Below are 6,912 nucleotides of genomic sequence, written 5' to 3'. Positions count from 1 at the left end.
GGGATGCCGAGGCACCCAGGCCCTGCCTGGGGTCTGAGAGTCTTGCGACCTCGGTCCCTGTGGGGGCCGCGACGGAAACGCGCACGTGTGTGGAGGGGGGCTCCAGCAGGGCCAGGGAGGCCCTGGACTCCCTGCCAGCCCAGGAACTCCTCTCCTGTGCCCTAGAATTACGGAACTTTAAGCTGCTGGGAATTTCAGATGAGGCAAGCAAGGCCTTGCTCCGAGGTTACTGAAATAACCCCCACCCTCCTCAGAGATCGTAAAAACTATTAGTAGTAAGCCACCCTCCCCCCCCGGGGGGGCCTGGCACTGCCGCGGCCCTTCGGGTGTTGCAACGCCGGCCTCTGGCCCAGCGGAGGCCGCCCGGCGTTGCCCAAAGACGTCTCAGAATGAACCGACGCTTGGGCGCCGCCCCGCCCGCTCGCTCGGACGCGGCCTCGCGAGCCCCGGCGGCCTCCGGGTGGAGCCGGGATCGGGCGGCTGCGCGGGGCGGCCGAGCAGGCTGGGCGCTGGCTCTCCCCACCCCTGCCCCGCGTCGGAGGCGGGGAATTGGCTGCCGCTGCGGTTTATTTGATCGCCTGCCTGTCCAGTGCTGGAGCCTGGGGGCGGCCATGGGGGGCGGCGTGGAGGCGGGCAATACCGGGGCGGGGCCGGGTGGAAGGAGGTCTGGCCGTCAGCGGCCCGGGCCGGGAGGGGCGGGGAGAGGGCAACAGGCCAAAGCCGGGGCGGGGGCGGGGCCAGGCCGGGGCCGGGGCAGAGAGGGGCGGGGATAGGCTGGGCCAGCCCCGCCCCCGGCGCTTTTCTCGTTTTTCACTTTAAAGCCTTGGGTCGCTTTTCCTTCTTTCCCCAGAAGTCGCGCTCGGGCAGCCCGCGCGCTCGCAGCAGGAACCAGGCTCCAGGTGCTGGCGCCGGGGCCGCGGGGAGGAGGCGACTTCGCTCCCTGCGGCGGGCGCGGCCCGGGCGCCCTGCGCCTCTCGGCCCCGGAGAGCAGGCGGCGGCGGCGGCCTCCCCGGCGCGGTAGGCAGGGCCGGGAGCGGGGACCGGGTGGCCGCGGGGATCGCGGTACTTGGGGTCTGAGTGGGTGGGCGCGGGGCCGGGCGCCGGGGACCGGTGGGGGTCCCGACCCGGGACTGTAGGGGACGCGGGGAGTGCAGCGCCCCCGCGGCGGCTCCGGGGAGCCCTCTTTGCGCCGCGGGTCCCGGGAGAAGGGGCCGGGCGCCGCCCAGCGCCGCTGCCGCTGCTGCAGCTGCTGGCGCGGGCGGGTCGCGGCGGTCCCGGGTCCCACCTGCGGAGGCGAGCCGGGGCGGGTGTCCCAGCGGCCGCGGCGACCGCCGCTCCTGGGGTTCAGCCTCGGCGGCCGTAGACCCGGGGAAAGGGCCTGGGGTGCGCGGCGACGCCCGCCAACTTCTAGGTGCCCGGGTGCCCCATAGCCTCCGCGACAGTCCCCGCGGCCGAGGCGGGGGCGCCGACTTGCCCCCCTCCCCGCTCCGCGAAGTTAGTTTCGCTTTTCCCGCCAGTCGGGGCCAGCATCCTCAGCGCGGCGGGACCGGACCCCTCGAGGCTCCCCTGCCAGGCCCGCAGCGCTTCTCCGCGGGACCCCGCGGGGCGACACCCTGGCGGCGCCGCCCTCCCCGCCGCCCCGGAGCCGCTGCGGCTTCTCCCGGCAACCAAGGCAGAATCGCGAGTTATGTCAGGAAATCGATTAACACTGAAAAACCAGAGCAGCCTGTGTCCGTCGGCGTAACCGTGGGATGGGTCACCCCGCTCCCGGGGTGTGTGGGGGGCCTTACTTGGTAATTGTCCTGTTCAAGTTCAAGGCAAAGGCTCCTCTGAATGCTAAGGCCTGCTTGGCCTGCGGTGGGAGATTGCAAGGTGTGTGTGTGTGTGTGTGTGTGTGTGTGTCCTTGTATGTTGTCTGTGCGACTGTGTCCGTCTCTATGAGCCCACCTGTGTGGGTGTGTCTGTGTGTGGATAAGTATGTAAATGTGTGTATATATGTGTGAGTGTATCTGAGCTGTGACTGTTTCTCTGTGTGCCTCTGTGAGTGCACGTTTCTTTCTGAGTGCATCTGTGTGAGTGTGTCTCTGTGGGGTGTGTCTCTGAGTGCATCTGTGCGAGTGTGTCTATATGAGCGTGTCTGTTTCAGAGTGCATCTGCGTGAGTGAATGTGTATGTCTGCATCTGTTTGAGTGTGTCTATCTGAGTGTGTGTCTGTGTTTCAGAGTGCATCTTTGTGTGTCTCTGCATCATTGTGAGTGTGTCTGAGTGTGTTTTAAAGTGCATCTGTGTGTGTGTCTGAGTGCATCTGTGTGAGCGCATGCCTGTGTGGAGTGAATGTGTGTCTGTGAGTGAGTGCGTGTGCCGTCCATGGCCACTTGGCAGTGGGGCCGCTGGCTCCTGACTTCGGTCTCTTGCTTCTCAAGTGGGCCGTGCTGGACCCCGTGCTCTGGATGTGGGACGCCCCGCTGGTGCCAGCTGAGGACGGTGCCCGCACGCTCCCTCCCTCCCTCTCTCTTTTTTTCTGAGGATGAACTGTATGGTTTGGGGGTGAGTTGGCAGGGGCTGCTTCCTGAGTGAGTAATATTTAATTAAACGCTCCAGCCGGTAGCATCAGAAACTGGTCATGAGTTGAGTTTTAACAGGTGTTGATGGTAAAAAGCGCCATCCCGGTGACTAAGGTTTGGTGTCCTTGGAAGAATTCTCTCCTGTGGTAGGAGAGGGAAGGGAGCCCAGACCTCATGCCTGGTTGTTGGGTGTGAGAACAGCCAGCAAGGAAGGGGGCGGGCTGCTCCCCCCTCCTCTGCCCCGTTCCTTCCTGCCGTTTCCACTCTGGGTGGCGGGAAGTGCCGGATGAGGCATTAGGGGCATCAGCAGGCTTCTCCCGCTTGAGGAATGGAGCGCGGGAAGCCCTGTCTCATTTACAGAGTATCTATCTAGGCAGCTCTTCTTTTCCCAGCAGAGGCCCAGAGAGGGTGGCTGACTTGCCCAAATTGCACAGCCAGGGCCATGGACCCAATGTGCAGAATCCTTGCTGTTGCCATTGGTTACTGTCCCCAGTGCTGAGGTCATGGGCCAGGCACTTCATGTCTCCCCAGCTGTAAAGCAATGGGCTGGATTAGATCATTTTAAGCACTTCCCTTGTTCTCTTACTGCTTTTTCTTCTGCAGGGAGCGTTTTACCCAGTAGATGGAGAGAGAGAGAAAGAGAGAGAGAGAGAGACAGAGACAGAGAGAGACAGAGAGACAGAGACAGAGACAGAGACAGAGACAGAGACAGAGACAGAGAGAGGGGAAGGGAGGAACGGAGGGAAAGCACACGCACATGGAAGGTGTGGAGCCGCCTAATGCAATAACTTTACAAATCTTTCTTTTCTGTCCCAGGGAAGCACAGAGATAATAAGAGCGGTGGCACATTGACTGCAGTGGCTCTGACAGCCATGAGCAGGGACAGACCTGGCTTCAGGGAGCCTGAGGCTCTGAGGAGAATTGATGTGTTCTGGGGTTCCATACTCTTAGGAAGAAGTGGTCCTACCAGGGGCCACAGGTGATGTCACTTTGGAGCTGGGAGAGGCTGCGTTCCTTGGGCTTCTCCAGCACGGCTGAGACCACCCTTCAATGGGCTCCCCACGGCTGCCTTGTGAAACTCCAATGCCCCCTAGGGAATTAGCACTGATGTTTAATTTCTCCAGCATCAGGTGGGGGTCCAGCTGGTGGAGGCCGGCGCAGTCCCCTGCTCACCAAAGACGGCGCTGTGCTCCTTGTGCTGTGCCTGGCCCCTCACACCTACCCCTCCTCCAAGGTAGGCAGAGACTTGCCTGCTGATTTATTTTCACATTGAGCCAAACCTCCGATCCTTACGGTATTTATGAGTCTACTCTAAGAATTTCACATCAATTCTTCTCAAGAAATAGGTTGTGGCTGCTGAGTGTATATCAGTTTATCTTTTTATTCCTGAAAATTTTGAGAATGAGCATTTTTATCAGATGAAAGCCTAGGGCAGGTATAGGTGTGTCTCCGTCTGCAGAGGGATCCATAATCCCGTCCTTCCTCTACACGCCTGACTGACAAAATCCAGACTTAAAGGGACTTTTATTTTGGACTTTCAGCTTAGTGCTCTCCCTTTTCCCAGTTATCTGATAGCATCCATTCTGATCCAAGAGTAAAAGTCCCACTCATAGCCAGGTGCCAGGCACTTCGCTGTTAAGCACTTCATGGATAAAACCTCGTTGGAGGAGGAGGAGGAGGAGGAGGAGGAAGATAATGATAATTATGATGACGATGATGATAGCGGAAACATTGTTATAGTGTGTGCTGGTACCAGGCTCTTATCTGAGTCCTTGACACATTAACCCTTGTCCTCTTCCCAAGAACCTTAGGCAGCAAGCAGGTTCTCTCGCCGTCCAGCTTCTACTGAGGCTGGAATGGCCACGTGACTTGGCCAAGGTCTAACCCCGATTCTGGTGCCCAAAGTCTTAACCGGTGCCTTATACCCCCTCCATCGCCTTAGCCTTTTCTCCAAGGAGCATACAATTTTTTAAATGAAATTATTATTATGGAAAATTTCAAACATGTACCCAAGTTGAAAGAAGGTCCCCTCACCAGCTTCAAGTGTCAACACACATGTGCATACATACCTGCACATGCGCACACATTCACGCTGGATTATCCCGAAGCCAGTCTCAGACATCATCTCGGATTACCTGTGACTACTTCCTAAGAAGCATTTAAGGGGAGCACCAAGTCTCAAAGAAGTGGGCTGTGACTCCACTGGATGGCAAGGCAGGATAAGCATACTCTTTCTGACATGGAGCGGAGAGTAACTTCCTGGCTTCTTACTTGTTTCGTTTTAAAAGGTCTGTTCGTTACCCAATATTAGACATAACTGGGTCCACCAGTCCCAAGACAAACCACGCCAACAGCAGGTTCAGAGTCCTGGGCCTCCCAGGAAGGAACTCTTCAAAACACAACCTGGCTTTATCCCCCAGGGAGGCCGGGCCTTGTGCAATGCAGGCATGGGGATTTGAGTCAGGGCTGGACCGCAGGGGATGTGGAAATGGTTTGTCACAAGCTCTGGACCCGATCGACCTAAACCCAAGCTTAACCATCTCGGACTCATGCGGGCTATGAGTGGAGAAGTGCGGGAGCCTCTGCCACCCACAGGACCATCTACCACACACAGGCACCTCTGGGAAAATGCGGGATGCAGTGGGTGATCCGGGCCAAGACTAAGAGCCTGTGTGTGGGATGTAAATGCCACACTGAGGAGGAATCTAGGATCTACCTGGTGACAAAGTCTGGACAGCCGCAGCAGCTATGAACAGCCCTTGCCAAGATAGACTGCTTGTGGCCACACACGGCTGCCGGCTCTGCTTTAGGGCGTCTGATTGTTCAAAATGTTTCCTTGTGTTATGTCTGTTTCCTGCCAGTCGGGACAGAGGCTGGTAGCGTTTTCAAGGTGGGATCCGCAGGTTTGGTCACCAGCTGGACTTGGGCATGAAGAGGGGTGAAGAACTGCAGGTCTGTGAGGTTCTCCGCTAGTTTGGGGTCATAGTAGATAACGACCCCATAGCGAGGGGTGGGGACAAGGGGCCCAGAAGGGCCTCGAACCTGTCCCAGGTGGAAATGGTTCATGCAGTGTATCTAGACGGCAGCTAGACCTGGGGCTCAAGAGAGAGAGCCGGGCTAGAATGAGGGCTCCAAAGAGGCAGACACTTTGGAGCCCTCATTCTAAGGAGATCGAGGCCTTCGGCAGGAGAGCACGTGGCGGGAGATGAGGCGTGCCCAGGGCGTGGAACCCGCAGTCCCGGCATTTTCATCCAGACCCGGAGAAGAGACCCTGGCACTGGCGTGCTCCCGAGTGCTCCTGCCAGGGCCCGCCTGCTGGGGGAGAGTACACGTATGACGAGGCTGGCATGCGCCGGGGTCTCCCCAGGGCGGCAGGGTGCCCAAGAGCCATCTGGGAAGGCTCTCCAGTTCAGGAGTTTTATACTTCTCTCTCTCTCTTTTTTAAATCATGGTAAAATACACACAACATTAAAGGTACCGTCTGAACCATTTTTAAGTACGATCACATGGTCGTGCAATCGTCACCGCCATCCATCTCCAGAACTCCCTTCATCACGAAAGATTGAAACTCGTAACACCCGTTCCCCTCTCTCTGGCCCCTGGCGATCACCGTTCGTTCTACTTTCTGTCTCTATGAATTGGACTACTCGAGGTCCCTCGGATGAGTGGACTCCTCAGGATTGTCCTTCTGTGACCGGCTCATCTCGCTGAGCACAATGCCGTCAAGGTTCAGCCATGTTGTAGCATGCGTCGGTGTCCTCCCTTTTGAAGGGTGAGTAATAGTCCATTGTATGGACCTGCCACATTTTGTTCGTCCATTCCTTCATCAATGGACACTCGGTCTCTGTTTTTTTATTGCACTCCCTGAGTTTTAGGCTCCAGGGAGAGGCCTTGTCATGTGCTTTTGGGGTGCTTGTGGGGATGAAGTGGGGACTTCTTGGGATCCTGCCCTGCCCTGATCTGACTGGCTCAGCCTCACAGGCCACTGCCCCTCCAGCCGCTCGGAGATGAGCCGCGTGGCTGCTTGTGGGGACCGGTGGGGGCCAGGGAGCCAGGGTCTCAGGGAAAGTTGCCGAAGACCGTGGCTTCATGTGGCCACTGAGCCCCAGGGCTGCTGTCGGGGTGAGAGGAGAGGCCCCTTCAGCCACAGTCCAGCCTCCTTCTCAGGTGAACACACCTGCTGTCCACTTCCTCGCTTCCCTGGCACTTCTGGGTCTTTCCGGCAGCCCCCGGAGGTCACCGTCCTAGCCGCCCGCACTCAGCACTTTTTGGTCTGCACCCCCTCCTGCTTCCGCTGAGCCTCCTGGCCCTTCCTGCTCAGCATCCCCGACAGACTCTACCCCACCCC

At 58.5% G+C, this 6,912-nt stretch overlaps 1 protein-coding gene across 1 annotated transcript in view; it reads left to right on the top strand.

Moving 5' to 3' along the window:
• Positions 1-835: 835 nt before the first annotated feature.
• The window catches only part of SPSB1 (splA/ryanodine receptor domain and SOCS box containing 1), a 65,385-nt gene continuing 59,308 nt past the window's right edge, over positions 836-6,912 (top strand). The window contains exon 1 of the mRNA XM_039842016.1: positions 836-1,017. The gene's annotated coding sequence lies outside the window, so the exon portion shown is untranslated. The remainder of the gene's footprint in view (positions 1,018-6,912) is intronic.

The sequence above is a fragment of the Pteropus medius genome, unplaced genomic scaffold (assembly GCF_902729225.1).
Source record: "Pteropus medius unplaced genomic scaffold, Ma_sr-lr_union100, whole genome shotgun sequence".
Lineage (NCBI taxonomy): Eukaryota > Metazoa > Chordata > Mammalia > Chiroptera > Pteropodidae > Pteropus > Pteropus medius.
Note: the sequence above shows the minus strand (reverse complement) of the source record. Positions and strands in the feature narration are given on the sequence as shown.